Here is a 15,856-nt window from a genome sequence, read left to right on the forward strand (position 1 = left end):
GCTGGCTGTGCGAATCCAATCTGAGCCGCCGGGTCGCCGCCCACTGTGGAGGGGGGGTGCCAGGCGTGCGGTGCGGTGCGGAGAGAGGGGGCGCAAATTACTTGCCTTGCCCCGGGTGCTGACAACCCATGCTACGCCACTGTCTCAAGGATGAGGAGAGTATAGTGTCCCCAGCAATTTTCTCCAGTGTGGTTTTTATTCTGAGTGGAGTGAATTCCACTCTCCTACATACTACCCAGTCCACAAAACCCTAGTCTTAATATCCGTATCCCTTGAAAAACTGTTTTCCAGGGTCACTTTGCACCCAGTACAACAGAGCAGTAAACTTCCTACTCCCTAATGTTGAAGCAGCATTAGCAACCTCGGGCCTGGGGGGCAAATTTGGCCCCCAAGTCTCTCTACCCAGCCCTCAGGACTCTCCCCAAACCACACCCGCTTCTGCCCCTTCCTTTCCTTGAGTGTTTTTGTCCAGCTGGGATACAAGCTTGAACTCTGATTGTGCCTCTTGCTTGACTGAATGCTCTGCCCATGTTTGCCTCTGCCCCCAACCACCATTGGGATGTGTACTTCGGAAGCCTGTCCAGAATGGGATGCAGTCTCCAGGCAGAAAAAAAGGTTCTCACCCACTTTATATGGCCAGGTAGAAACTGGCTGGCATCTTGCATCTCCCTACAGCTAGTACATCGCCAGGCTGCAGCCACTCACTCCATCTAGCTACAATGAGCAGCGGTTTGCTCTATTGAAATTGGATCTGACTTCCAGAAGTTCCCCTCTCTTCAGTTCAAGCTCCCTAGCCTACTGTACAAATGTAAAATTGCCATTCACTGCTCCACCCACTCTGGCTCTATCTGTCATTAGAACCTGCCCATTGACACGTTGTCCAGAAGGGAATGTGGCCTTCAGACCATAAATTATTTCCAGAAAGTAGAAATTCCATCTGAGAAACATGCTCTTTTCAAATTTTTGATTCTTCTGGAACCAGCCCAAATAGACATCCACAGTCCTGATGTTTTGATTATTTTCCTATTGCCAAGTCTCCCTCGTTCTACCTTTCCAAATTTACAAATGACACAGAAATTTGCCAGTGCAATCAGTTGAGACAGATCTATATTACAGGTCAAACCCAGCACTTTGAATTGGATCTGGAAACTAAATGGTAGCCAGTGCAGTCCGACAGGGAATGGTGTAATATGCTCAAACCGTCTTTCTCCATTGAGCAACCTGGCTGCTGAATTCTGCACTAGCTGAAGTTTCCAAACCATCTTCAGAGGACGCCCTATGTATAACACATTGGAGTAATCCAACCTTGAGGTTACCAGAGCATAGACAACAGTAGTTAGGCGATCCCTGTCCAGGTAGGGGTATAGCTGGGCCACCAGCCGAAGCTGATGGAAGGCACTCTGGGCCACTGAGGTTACCTGAGCCTCATGCAACAGCAAAGGATCCAGGAGTACCTCCAAGCCATGAATCTGCTCCTTCAGAGGGAGTCTAACCCCATCAAGAGCAGGCAATCTCCCACCCAACTGGTCTAGGGAACCACCCACTAACAGTGCCTCAGTCTTATCTGGATTGAGCTTCAGATTGTTGGCTCTCATCCAGTCCATTACCAAGGCAAGACACCTGTCCAGCACTTCCACTGCCTCACCTGCAGATGTAAAGGCGAAATAGAGCTGAGTGTCATCAGCATACTGCTGACAATGTACTCCAAACCTCCAGATAACTCCACCCACAGTGGTTTCATGTAGATGTTAAACAACATAGGGGGATAGGATTGAGTCCTGCAGAACCCTGCAGTGCCACCTACCCCTAGCTTGGAGAGTTGCTCCAGAAGGATACCATGTTCAGTGGTATTAAAAGCCGCTAAGAGATCAAGGAGAATTAACAAGGACATGTTTCCCTTGTCTCTCTCTCAACAGAGGTTATCATACAGGGCAACCAAAACAGTTTCTGTGCCAAAACCAGGCTGAAACTCTGTCTGGAATGGATCCAGAAGATGAGTTTCTTCCAAAGGTGCCTAGATTTGGTCTGCAACCACTCGCTCCAGAACCTTGCTCAGGAAAGGGAGATTAGCAACTGGCCGGAGAGCAGGGAGGAGCGGGAGGAGGAAGGGGATGAACAAAAAAGCAAAAGTCACTGCAGTCTTCCAGGATGGTTGGAAGCATTGCTGCTTGGGCTGCACACCAGAGCATCTGGTGAAGGAAATGATCCATTACTGGGCTTGGCAACGTTACAGAATTGGATGACTTAACAGATATTTCCCATCTGCAATTACTCCGGATCATCCTCTGGATGAAAAAACGTGGTCCTAGTATGCACAGAGGTGTGAATGTGGAAATTGAGTAGCATTAAATAAGAGACACTTGCACACTGCCATGAGGCTTCCCAATGTTGCTGAAACTAAATCAAGCCTGGGAGCAAAGGAGTCAGAAGACTGGCTTTGGTTTTGATGCTGACTGAAAACAGAGTTTAGAAAAGGGCATCTGTGCATTTTCTGTCACCATACAAAATGCAGCTGCCAGGAGCAAATATTATGGTGTAAAAGCAAAATAAATTGGATGGGAAATGGTTGAACAGAACCCCATGCCTTGGGACAGGGAAGAAATTAAATTCAGTTGCCAATTAAAGGAGAACCCACCTAATTCACACTGGCTGAAACAATACGCAGACCAAAGCATGGCCATCCTTCAAAATTTGCCCATTTCCAAATTTTGCAATAGACTTCTGCAGCTGGGTGATGTGTACAAAAATGCAGATTCTCAGGTAATGTGTACATAAACTGACATGCATGCATTTGTGAAAATAACATTCAAAAATGCATTATGTTAGGGAACCGTGCTTTGAAAAAATGTGTGTGTGTGGCAAAAAATGTAAACACAAATGTATCTATTAAGAAAAATATACTGACAAATTTTCATGAGGACTTAAAAGAAAAAAAGCACATGGATGTGGAAATGTGGAGAACTGAACAGGAAATTTGGCGGAGGGGATGAGAAACAGAAAAAAATGAAATTGACAAACACGTCCATCCCTACACATGCCAACTAAACATACACAGACCCCCTCCTCTTTCACCCTCCAGATGCTGCTGAACTGCAACTCCCATCAACTCCAGGAAGGACAATCAGTGGCCAGGAATGGTGGGAACTGTAGTGCAGCAGTGTCTGGAAGGCCAAAGGTTCCCCACACCTGCATTAGGATTTCCCCTGCTGCTGATATTTTTAGGGGGTATTCTATAAATGTCAGCTGACACCATCTTCCTGTGCACCAAAGATGCTGCTTTGCTACATCTTCATATTTTACTTCTTCATGCAGTCAAACTATGGAAGTCGCCCCCACATGAGTCAGTGGTGGCCACCAATCTGGATGGCTTTAAAAGATTAGACAAATTCATGGAGGGCTTTTCAACAGCTACAAACCATGATGGCTATTCTCTACCTCTACAGACGGAGGTAGCCCCTTCAGTCCTTCTGCACAACTCTTACAGGAAAGGAAGACCCAACCTTGGGAAACTCTGTATGAAATTGGAACACACAACATGAAAAAGAGCCCACAGCAGTGCTCAATGCGCCAATCTGGATGGAACACAGCAAAGAATGAATAACTGAATGGAAGGTGCTAAAACAAAGTTTAAAAGGTGGTGTGTACTGCAGCCAAGATTTTGGTCAAGGTGGTCACTGCAGCCCTTTGTAATAATGGAATCCCAAAAATCCAAATTAGTCCCACTGCAAAGCCATTCCAGCAAAGCATTGCAAGGGGTGGGTCTGGATGGCCCACAGAGTCATCTCTAAAATTCCAACTCTAAGATTAGATTCTATGAAGCCAAACCCACCGAAGTCTGACACCATATGTGACATCATGTTTGGGGCATGGAAAGAGTCAGCTGATTGGTGGCGCCTGTAAACCTCTGTTCAAAATGATTGAACTGAGCCCTATCACAGCTCTTTGGTATGCAGAAAGTGCAGGATACAGCCTGTGAATCTGGTTAGAGAGTAGCATTCAGCTGTTGCAATCACTCAGAGAGAGATGTTGGTATAGCAGTTGTGTGTCACTTGAACAGAAAAGGCTTTTAGTTCTAAGCTACCTAACTAATCTGGAGAAGGCTGCCATGTCTGCTCCTTTGTTCTCAGAGGATAGATCCAAAGTGATCTCTCATCTTGAGGTTCAAAAAAGAAATGTGAGGAGGAAGCTGTAAAAAGGTTACAACCTAATACTGTACATATCAGTCTAAACTTAAAAGAGACCAGGAGGTCAGCAAAGAGATCAAAGGTACAGGGACAGTCTGGGAATCTGGAGGTCCCTTACTCTATCTGTTTTATCCCCATGTAATCCCTTCTCAGGTACATAGTTGAGCTGTACCCAAACTTCAAAAAAAACCAATGTGCACCTGAATTCACAAGCTCTGGCAATCAGCTGATCATCAGCATTTACAGGCTGCAGGGCACTAGTCTTCACAAGCCCTGATCATCAGCAGATTGTCAAAGCTTGCTAAGTGCTCCACACAGTTTGATCTCAAACTACACAGACAAAATCAGGCCACCTGGTGTCACCGTGATATCAGGTAATTGACAGGTTGGTGGACTTTCTTACCCATCAAAATTGCCCAGTGGGAGATCAGAAAGCTAACCATTTGGCCTGACAGTCATGTCCAATTTCCCGTCTCCCCCCACTAGTCACAACCTCCCTTTCAAAGCCACCCTAGACCAGTTTTGGCAGGGAGTAAACAGTTCCTACTTTCCTGCCTCCAGCTCTGCAAAGTTAAAAATCATTCAGCAGAATTTCCCAGGCTTCAGACCCTCAGAGGGGAGGGAAAGCTGGGGCGGGGGGTGAGGGTGAATGAAGGCATATAAAGTTTTATAGTGTTTATATTGCCTAATGTTCCAAAGCCTGCAGGAAAATCTGTTAAGCATCATGATCTATCCCAAACTGCGGCAAGGTTATGTGTGTGTGTGTGTCTGTTCCCTTTTGCTAGACATTAACCATCCCTAAAGCATGCAAGTCAATACAAGGCAGCTGGTCTTACATGAGACGGAAGGAAATGGGGAGGAGGTTGCTTATAGCCATTTGCTTCAGAGGCAGGACTTTCCCCCTGCCCCCCTCCAGCTCCACACAATTGATCTCTAAAGCATATGGAGTTGGTAAGTTATCAGAGAATGGAACTGCTACAGACAGATCAGGTTTTTACAAAGGGGCCCAAAGAATGTTTTATGGCTTTGGGGTGGTAAGCTAAATCTCTCTCTCTCTTTCTCTCTCCTGATTTATCTTTCCCAGTACTGTACTTTCTCAACATTTGGGGGACTGAGCTGAATATGTCTACATTTCAGTTTCAATGGCAGACTCTAAACCTAAGATTAAAGAAAACAGCTAATTCCCTCACTGCAGACACCAGCAACAGCCCAGGGAAGAGGAGTTATGAGTGCTTGCCTATAATGTTCTGGTTGTTCCTGGATTTTGTTTTACCTTTTTAAACTAGGGGCTGCTGCCTCTACTCATGGTTCCTGCCAGCCCTGCCTACCCACACCTGCCAAGCCCCTCTTCCTTTACATCTTACCCAAACCCTGCTCCTCTCATTGCTCCTTCAAGCCCCCCACTCCCTCACATATCCTTCAGCCCCCTCACAGATCCTCTGTGTGTGTCCCCCCACTTTATTCAAATGTTTGTGGTTGTTTGAAACCACCTTTCGAAAGCGTCCTTCTCTTTTGCTCCCCTCCTGACATCATGCAGGACTGTGATGCAGCACTACAAATCCTCCAATGGGGACTGCATGATGCCAGTCTTACATGGGGGGTGGAATGCATGATTTGTCTGCATGCGCATTTTGTTCCCCCTCTGCTGTGGTTATTCCTGCCCTCCTGAGGTGGCTATCCAGTTGCCCTCCAGACTCTGTGGGATTCCAGTGCCAATCATCCCCTATCAGCATGGGCTAAAGTCAAGGCTGCTGGGTCCTGGAGTTAAAAAACAAAACCTAGAGGACCATTCCTGTCCTAGAACCATACAGAAATCACATGGATGCCCTCTTGTAAACACTGGGGGGCAACTATACTTTCTCTGGCCAAGAAAGCTCACCAGGTCCCACCAGTGGAAGAAAGAGACCACGAAAGGGCGCATTTTGCTCAGGATGCCCTTAAGCCTGGCATTGGCCATGGCTCTAAGTATTGAATCTAACTGGAAAGACAGCAGAAAAGATCAGATTTCTCCAGTTCTACTCTCCTACTGTTCCTCTGGCTCACCCTGCCCCAAGATCATTGCTCTCCAATTCTAGTTTAAATTAGGAAAATTATTTTTCTACTCCTGCAGTCCTTTGGGCTCCCCCAGGCATGCCAAGTGCCTTCATCTTGTGTGTGGTCAGGCCCAGACGGGGGGGGGGGGTGTCGCGTATTCTACGCGAAGCTTTCAGCAGAGACGCTAAGAGTTCCAGGTTTTCCAGTGCAGTCTCTTTTAATGTGAGCTATTTACACAGGCATATACAAAAGAAACAGTCCATACAGAGTACTTACAAACGAATACTCTCCTCCACCACAGCTCTACAGCACAACCACCATACAGGACAACCACCACACCAACCACACCCACTGTTACACAGGCTTTCCTTTTAAAGCAGGTGATACTAATTACACTCCTGCTGAGTCACTCTGACCCAGCAGAGTATTGCATCATCCTGAAGCCTGCAGGCTTATCCAGTATCCTGCAAATCCCAACACTCCTCCTTAAGTCAAAGGCTTGAGACCTAATAATTCTCTTAAGTCTCGAAATTTAGGAGCATCCAAACATTTTGTATACAAATCTGCCACATTACATTTTGTGTTACAGTGCTGTACCTTTAACACATTTCTTTCCAAAGCATTTTTCACATTTCCGTATCTTATAGCTATATGTTTGCTCTTGCTTTTAAAGTTCTGTTGGTTAGCAAGCTGTTGTGCAGCCATGTTGTCACTTAGCACAGTGATTGGCATTTCAGAAGGTATTCCAAGCTCTTTTGTTAGGCAAGCAAACCATTCTATTTGTGATACACATTCACTTATGGCTGAGTACTCTGCTTCACAAGTACTTGTGGCAACAAATGTTTGTTTCTGGGATTTCCACTGAACCAGGGCATTTCCAATATATATGGCATAGCCAGTGGTAGACTTTCCATTTTCTCTGTCCCCCCAGCTGGCATCAGCGTATGCATACACTTGCTGATCATATCCTGTATCCAGCACCAGTTTGTAATCTTTTGTGCCTTTCAGATACCTTAGGATTCTTTTAAGTGCTAGCCAATCTCTCTGAGCCGGGTCTGCACTTCTTTGGCTTAACATGTGCACTGCCAATGTTATGTCAGGTCTTGTCCAACAACTTAAATATAACAGAGAACCCAACAGAGAATGAAACGCTGTTGCATTCTCACATTTTTGCCCTTCTGGTTCATTTTTGTACTGGGTAGTTATGGGAGTATCAACCTCATTTGCCCTCTCCATTCCATATGTCTTTAGTAATTTTTCGATTTTTTCCTTCTGACTCAGAGAGTAGATGCCCTTTTCATTTCTCTGAACTTCTACTCCTAAGTAATTCTGAATCTCTCCCAAATACTTCAGTTTGTATTTGTTACCTAGGCTGTTCATAAACCAAGACACTTGCTTTTGTGCAGTTGTTATCAGACAGATATCGTCAACATACAAAAGTAAATAACAAACACTTCCTTGCACCACTGCTGAATATAAACAGGAATCAGCCAGGCTTTGTTTGAATCCCATCTTTTTCAAAGTTGTGTCTATGCATTCATGCCATAGACGTGCACTTTGGTGCAACCCGTATAGTGCCCTTTGCAGCTTTAACACCATGCTGTCTTTTTCCAGCTCATAACCTGGTATTTGCTGTAAATACACCTCGGCGTCTATAGGAGCATTTAAATATGCTGAGGCAACATCAAAATGATTAACTTTTAACCCTCTCAGACTTGCCATTGCTAAAACTGATTTTACTGTTTCAGCCTTTGCTGTTGGGGCAAACACTTCATCATAATGTACCATTTTCCTTTGTGTAAAGCCCCTTGCCACCAACCTGGCTTTCCTCTGACAACTACCATCAGCCAGCTTTTTCACTTTAAAAACCCACTTACAGCTTATGGGCTTTTTACCTTCAGGCAATTCTATAGGGACAAACACATTGTTGTTTAGCAGAGAGTTATACTCTGCCTGCATTGCCTTTAACCACGCCTCTTTCTCTAGAGTAGGTAACTCTTGCACTTCTTCAAAGTTTTCTGGCTCAGTTACACAAACCTGGTTTATGGTGGCTGGGAACCCATAACGGTCTGGAGGCTGACCTTTATTACTTCTTGCAGACCTCCTTGGTTCATTAATCTCATCCCTTGGGCTACCTTCAGGACTGCTTTTGGGGTGGATTGACTCTGTAGATCTACCTCCTCCTGTCCCTGCTGCACTTTCTTCTCTCCCCTGCTCCATACTAGCAGCTGGAGGAAAATGCTCAACCTTTACCTCCTCCCTTTCAGTTTCTCTGGGAGAGTTGCCAATTCTCAGCTTTGTTTCAACTGCCTTATCAGGTATGCTCGGCAGTAAAACTTTTCCTGGCAGCAGGTTTGCATGTATCTTGGGCCAATTTCTTTGCTCATTAAAGCTGGCTGATCGACTATAACTCAAAAGATTTTTATCATCTTCAAACCTGTAAGCTTTCGTACCACTTTCATACCCAAGAAATAGCAACTGCTGTGCCCTTTTCCCACCTTTTCTTCGGTTCTTTACAGGTATGTCAACCCATGCCTTTGTCCCAAAGATTCTTGCATGTTGCAAACTGGGACTTTTGTTATAGAGAATTTTATAGGGTATGTCATCTAGTACCCTTGACCACAAGCGATTCCCAATATAATTTGCGGTCTTAATACTCTCAGCCCAGTACTTAATTGGGAGATTTGCATCTGCTAGCAATGCTTTCATTTGTGTCTGCAAGACACCTCCCCTACGTTCTGCTACTCCGTTCTCCTGAGGCGTCGCCACATTGGTAAGCCTATGTTTGATCCCTTGGGAACGCAACCAGTTTCTTAGGGAGCTTGCCATAAACTCTCCTCCCCTGTCTGACTGAATAGAGCACACCTTTTCGCCAAGTTGCCGTTCTACCCTTCTTACCCAGAACTTCAAAGTTTGGGCAACGTCAGACTTTTGCTTCAATGGATAGACCCAGCCAAATCTAGAATAGTCATCCACTAGGATCAAGCAGTACTTGTTATGGGAGACACTTGGTGGAAAAGGACCAGTTACATCAGCATGAATCAACTCCAGTGGTTTTTTGGTTTCTCTCTGGCTTGCTCTTGCTACTGGGCAAGCCCTGCTTTTAACCTCCTTGCAGATATTACAGTCTAAGTAATTATCACAACTTTTTATGTTTTTCATCCCCCCCCACAACTCCAATGTTTTGTTTAGCACCTTATAGCTAGCATGAGCCAGACGCCTGTGCAGGAGATGAATACACATATCATGGGTTGGGACATTTTGCACATTAGCAACCTTAGACTCACACTGCAGTACATACATATTAGCTCTAAGGTTAGCATTTGCCAACACTGCCCCATTTTGCTTTATCTGGCACTGGTCTCCCACAAAGTTTACTTCAAAGCCTGCTTTTGCCAAGTCAGGAATGCTTAGGAGATTGTTTTGCAAACTAGGCACACACAACACATTCCTGAATGTGTGTCCCAGTTGTGGGAACACAACCTCCCCCTCACAAACCACATTAGCTTTCTGGCCCGTAGCAAGACTTACATGTTTTTTGTTTGAAGCCCTAGCATCAGTTAGCAGTCCTTTTCTTTTACAAAAGGTTTGAGAAGCTCCACTGTCCAGAACCCACAGCTCTTCTTTTTCTTGACCATCTGCAGACACCCAAGCGGTAGACTCTCTCTGCTGCCTCTTGTGCTTCTGCTGTTTTTGTTGTTTTCTCGGGCAGTCCCACAGCAGATGTCCACTGGACTTGCAGCAAAAACACCTTTTTACTCTGTTGACCACCGGCTGGTCTGCAGTAGCTCCTCCTGGCTGTTTCTCCGGCTCCCGACACCTCTGCTCTTCCCGGCTGTTGTTCCCTCTGGGATGCTCCAACAGCTGGGCTGAGGTCATCTTTCGCTCTGCACGCCTGTCCTCCTCTGCATACAACCGTCCGGTAACGTATTCCAGAGTCAGCTTATCAGTCTCTACAGACTCAAGGGAGTTGACCAGCATATCATAGCTGTCATCAAGGGAACTCAGGACTATAAAGACTTTGTCCTCTTCCCCCACAGGCCTCCCTCTTAAGGCTAGCTCCTGGAAACAGCCTGTTAGGAATTTTAGGTGGTTTACCAGGGAGTCCCCCGGTTTCTTCCGACACCGGTACAGTCTCCTGGTCAGTGTTATCAGTGAGCCAGCTGTCTCTCGCACATGGACCGCCTTGAGCGCATTCCACGCCTCACTTGCCGTCACCTTATCAGCTACGTAGACTAGCTGGCTGTCGTCCACTCCAAGGATGATCGTAGCCAAAGCTTTCTCATCCTTTTCTAGCTGGGCCTCTGCTAGTGCCAGCTTTTTGTCGTCGTCCTCATCTTCCTCAGGGGGCTACGGTGGAGTTTCCACCACCTTCCACAGTCCCTCACGCTTGAGGAAGTGTTGCATGCGGACCGACCAGATGCTGTAGTTAGTGGCCGTCAGCTTCTCCAGCAACACGCCAGTTCTGGACTGCTCCATCCCTGCAGCTCACCTCCAGCACCCACGGCTAGATACCTGCCACCTGTACTCTTGCGCAGCGGAAGCGTGCTGGGCCCATAACCCTGTTGCGTATTCTACGCGAAGCTTTCAGCAGAGACGCTAAGAGTTCCAGGTTTTCCAGTGCAGTCTCTTTTAATGTGAGCTATTTACACAGGCATATACAAAAGAAACAGTCCATACAGAGTACTTACAAACGAATACTCTCCTCCACCACAGCTCTACAGCACAACCACCATACAGGACAACCACCACACCAACCACACCCACTGTTACACAGGCTTTCCTTTTAAAGCAGGTGATACTAATTACACTCCTGCTGAGTCACTCTGACCCAGCAGAGTATTGCATCATCCTGAAGCCTGCAGGCTTATCCAGTATCCTGCAAATCCCAACGGGGGGGGGGGGGGAGACATGGCCAGGGCCTCCGATTCCAAAGGGGGCCTCGGTCAGCATATTCACAATGCTAAAAAAGCATTTTTAAATGTAAATACTTAAAATAATCCTTTTCCCTATGTATTTTTAAAAAGCACTATTGTATATCTATATTTTCCATTTTGACTTTATATGCAGATACGGTTTAAGCCATGAAATAAAATTATTTGTCAGCATAACTTTTGTGAAAGTTATTTGTATACTTACTTATTTATAAGACTTCAGTTATCTCCAGGGTAAAGAAAAAGGGGGGTGGGTCACATTATCTACCTGGCCCGGGCCTCTGCCTGGCTCTGCAAGGCCTTGTGTGTGGTTAGGGCTATTTTAGCTGCACAGTGATCCAACTGGGAGGCAGAGTTTGGTATAAGTATGAAGAGAAGGGATTGAGAACCTGCCGCCCTCCAGAAGATTTGAGATTCCAACTCTCGCCAGGCTCAGCCAGCATGGCACAGGATATATTAAAATGATCAATACCCCACATTAAAAAAGCTGCACTTTAAAAAAAAATCAACAGTCTTAAAAAGATTAAAATATGTCAACATCTATGTCTCTGCATAGGCTTGCCTAAACAAAAATGTTTTAAGCAGGTGGTGAAAAAACTATTTTAAAGTTGCCTTCCTGGTGTCAATAGGCAGGAAGTTCTGAAATGTGGGGGCTGCCATACTAAATGATTGGTTTCTTACAACTGCAGAGTATGTATTATGTGGCACCTACGACAGTGCCACTTCTGCAGTGAAGTGGCCACAAACTGCCATTTGTTGAGGGTGCTGAAAGTTCTGCAATACCATTTTAAAGGGCTATGAAACCACTTTGAACAGTCAGGCTCCCCCACAGATAAACCTGGAAACTGCAGTATCTTAAGGGTGCTGAGAGTGGTTTGTTGTTGTTGTTGTTTAGTCGTTTAGTTGTGTCCGACTCTTCGTGACCCCATGGACCAGAGAATGCCAGGCACCTCTGTCCTCCACTGCCTCCTGCAGTTTGGTCAAACTCATGCTGGTAACCTCGAAAACACTATCCAACCATCTCGTCCTCTGTCGCCCCCTTCTCCTTGTGCCCTCCATCTTTCCCAACATCAGGGTCTTCTCCAGGGAGTCTTCTCTTTTCATGAGGTGGCCAAAGTACTGGATCCTCAGCTTCACAATCTGTCCTTCCAGTGAGCACTCAGGGTTGATTTCCTTCAGAATGGAGAGGTTTGATCTTCTTGCAGTCCATGGGACTCTCAAGAGTCTCCTCCAGCACCATAATTCAAAAGCATCAATTCTTCGGCGACCAGCCTTCTTTATGGTCCAGCTCTCACTTCCATACATTACTACTGGGAAAACCATAGCTTTAACTATACGAACCTTTGTTGGCAAGGTGATGTCTCTACTTCTCAAGATGCTGTCTAGGCCTGTCATTGCCCTTCTCCCAAGAAGCAGGCGTCTTTTAATTTCGAGGCTGCTGTCACCATCTGCAGTGATCATGGATCCCAAGAAAGTAAAATCTCTCACTGCCTCCATTTCTTCCCCTTCTATTTGCCAGGAGGTGATGGGACCAGTGGCCATGATCTTTGTTTTTTTGATGTTGAGCTTCAGACCAAATTTTGCGCTCTCCTCTTTCACCCTCATTAAAAGGTTCTTTAATTCCTCCTCATTTTCTGCCATCAAGGTTGTGTCATCTGCATAGCTGAGAGTGGTTAGGAGACCCTTATTCCCCTCATGGAGCAACAATTTCTGCAGTGGTTTTAACCATCAATTACACTTCCAGGGATCTCCTAGCAACTTTCAGCACCCATAACATGCTATGTTTCCTGGGATTCTTTGAGGGAACCCATGACAGGCTAAAAATATTCCTGCATTGCAGATTACATGATCCTTGTGGTCTCTTCCAACTCTACAACTGAATCATGGGATTCAATGATTATATTATAGTGCTTTAAATATATGGTGCAGATTTGGCCTTCAACAACTTAAGGAGCTTCATTCTTAGCAAAGGCTTTGAACAATGTGCTGGAAAGATGAACAAATGATTTACAAGTTTGATAGTGACAAGTGGGAGATGGGAGGTTGATGGAACTGGGGGCTCTGCAAATGATCAGTTCAGGCATAGGACTTCGTTAGACTAAGTCACAGAAGATTAAAGGGATGTCAAGTGCTAATGACAGCACTTAAAATTAAGGGGAAGTGGGGGAGGTGGGAGAGATGAAGAGTGAAAGCTGACCTTTGACCCTTGTGGTCTTTTTCATTTCCCTCCTAAAGTCAGCACATAAGACTTTAGGATCCAGCAGATTTATTGCCAATAATTATTTCAACCACTCTAAGTCATTCCCATACAGCTGTTTCTACTATTTTATTTATTTACCATAAGGCTGATTATTACTTCTCCTATCTAAACATTGATTCAATGCAGGGATGGAGAGGTCAGTCTATTAAGTTTTGCTTCCATACTATTTCATGTCTGTCTTGCTTTCTGTGGCTGTGTTCTTTTTAACTACTTGAAAATTTGCTTTTAAATATTACTGTACACATTTCCTTCTAAAAGATTCAAACACACACACACACACACCAAAGCTGCACAATCCAAAAGATAGCTTTGTTTGGGAAATGGAAATAAGGTTGGCTTGCATACAAATGCAGATGAAACAAAATTTGCAAGCACGTCCCTTATTCAAGGTTGTCTGCAATTGCATTAAAGCAACCAGCATTATAACTTCTATTTCCAGCAGGTTTTTTGTTTTGTTTTGTTGAAACCCATAGTAATCACGAACATGGAACAAAGGGAACAACCTCTTTTAAAAAGTCATAAAATGCTGCTTTAAAGTAAGTGGTCTATCAGGGGTGGCCAACTCCCAAGAGAGTTAAAAACTGGCAGTGATCTACCCACTTTTGGGGTAAAGGTCAAAGTTTTTAGAGGTCCAGGTCAAGGAAAGGAAAAGAAAGGAAAGGGGAAAGCCATGTTTTTTGGGGTGAAGGGCAGAAATGTTGAGGTTTTTTTAGGGGAGCCATACTTGTTGAGCTTCTTTGGGGGAGAACCAGTGATCTACCACAGACATCCAGTGATCTGCCAGGAGATCACGATCTACCTGTTGGATGTGCCTGGATAGGATACAGCAGTACTGTGGCACAGGCACTTTAAAGCACTATGATACTACTTTAAACAGTCATGGATTCCCCCAAAGATTTTTGGGGAAACTATCGTTTGTTAAAGGTGCTGTGATTTATTAGGAGACTGCTACTGCCCTCACAGGACTATAATTCTCAGAGTGCCCCAGGACGACGGATTGATTATCAAGACATTCTGCTCTATGTGCTCACTCTTTCTAGTTCAGCGGTGAGGACCAGCACCTTTTTCAGATAATAATAATATAATAATAATAATTTATTATTTGTACCCCGCCCATCTGGTTGGGTTTCCCCAGCCACTCTGGGCAGCTTCCAACAAAGATAAAAGATACACTGAAATGTCATATATTAAAAACTTCCCTGAACAGGGCTGCCTTCAGATGTCTTCTGAATGTCAAGTAGTTGTTTTTCTCTTTGACATCTGATAGGAGGGCATTCCACAGGGCGGGCGCCACTACCGAGAAGGCCCTCTGCCTGGTTCCCTGTAACTTGGCCTCTCGCAGTGAGGGAACCACCAGAAGGCCCTCGGAGCTGGACCTCAGTGTCCGGGCAGAACGATGGGGGAGGAGACGCTCCTTCAAATATACTGGACCAAGGCCATTTAGGGCTTTAAAGGTCAGCACCAACACTTTGAATTGTGCTCGGAAACGTACTGTTTTTGGGCTCCAACTCCCATCAGCCCCAACAAGCATGGCCATTGGGTCAGGGATGATGGAGTCCAACAGCTGGAGAACCACAGTTTCCCCTTACACAGAGACTATATAGGCCCTCACAGGACAACTGTAAATGCTACCTGAGTGATGCATATGTTCAGTGATACTAATGCTCAACAACGATGAATGCCAATTATTGTTTTCTTTTTAAAAAATAATATTTTAATTAAGATTTTGTAATCACAAATATCACATACCATTTTCCAATTCTCCCTACCCACCTGAGTTCCCTCAACTCCCCCTTTTGCTTTGTTACATTATTTGTTGTATTCTGCATGTATATAAATTATTAAATGTTGTTACATTGTCTCCCTCTATGTCTAAATTCAATAAAGTTGTGAAAGTTTATTCAAATCCTGCCAGTGAGTCCATCTCTTTTTGTTGTTTCTGCAAGTAAGTTGTAAATGGTTCCCATTCCCTTTTAAAGTCACTGTTATATTTTTCATGTAGTTTGTCTGTTAACTTTGCTACATCTGCATAGCCCACCAGTTTTTCTTGCCATTGTTCTTTCGTTGGTGTTCCTCCAGATTTAAGTTTTGAGCTATTAATGTTCTTGCCACAGTTGTCACATACATAAATAACTCGCATTTCCCCTTTGGTAATTCTTGACCTAAAATACATATTAAAAAGGCTTCTGGCTTTTTTACAAATGTCATTTTAAACTTTTTTTTTCCAGTTCATTGTATATCATTTCCCAATTTTTAAAAATAATTCTACAGCCAATTATTGTTTTCAATGGTCCTTGCACGATCATAATTACATGAAGGTGTGAACCTATCAATTTTGTATTCTCCGCTCTTCTCATTTTTCTAGTGTGAAGTTCAGTTCTCTGCTGTTCTAGCTTGTGAATTCTATTTTTGAAAGACCTTTTGAACATTGACCAGGTTTTTTT

At 44.6% G+C, this 15,856-nt stretch overlaps 2 protein-coding genes across 3 annotated transcripts in view; one reads left to right on the plus strand and one right to left on the minus strand.

Moving 5' to 3' along the window:
• Window positions 1–15,856, plus strand: part of SLC31A2 (solute carrier family 31 member 2) — a 766,698-nt gene that overhangs the window by 238,656 nt on the left and 512,186 nt on the right. The gene's annotated exons all lie outside the window — the stretch shown is intronic.
• The window catches only part of LOC309361395 (uncharacterized protein), a 149,729-nt gene that overhangs the window by 117,361 nt on the left and 16,512 nt on the right, over window positions 1–15,856 (minus strand). The window lies entirely within an intron of this gene.

This window comes from Podarcis melisellensis (assembly GCF_964234715.1).
Source record: "Podarcis melisellensis genome assembly, chromosome: Z".
NCBI classification, from domain to species: Eukaryota; Metazoa; Chordata; class Lepidosauria; order Squamata; family Lacertidae; genus Podarcis; species Podarcis melisellensis.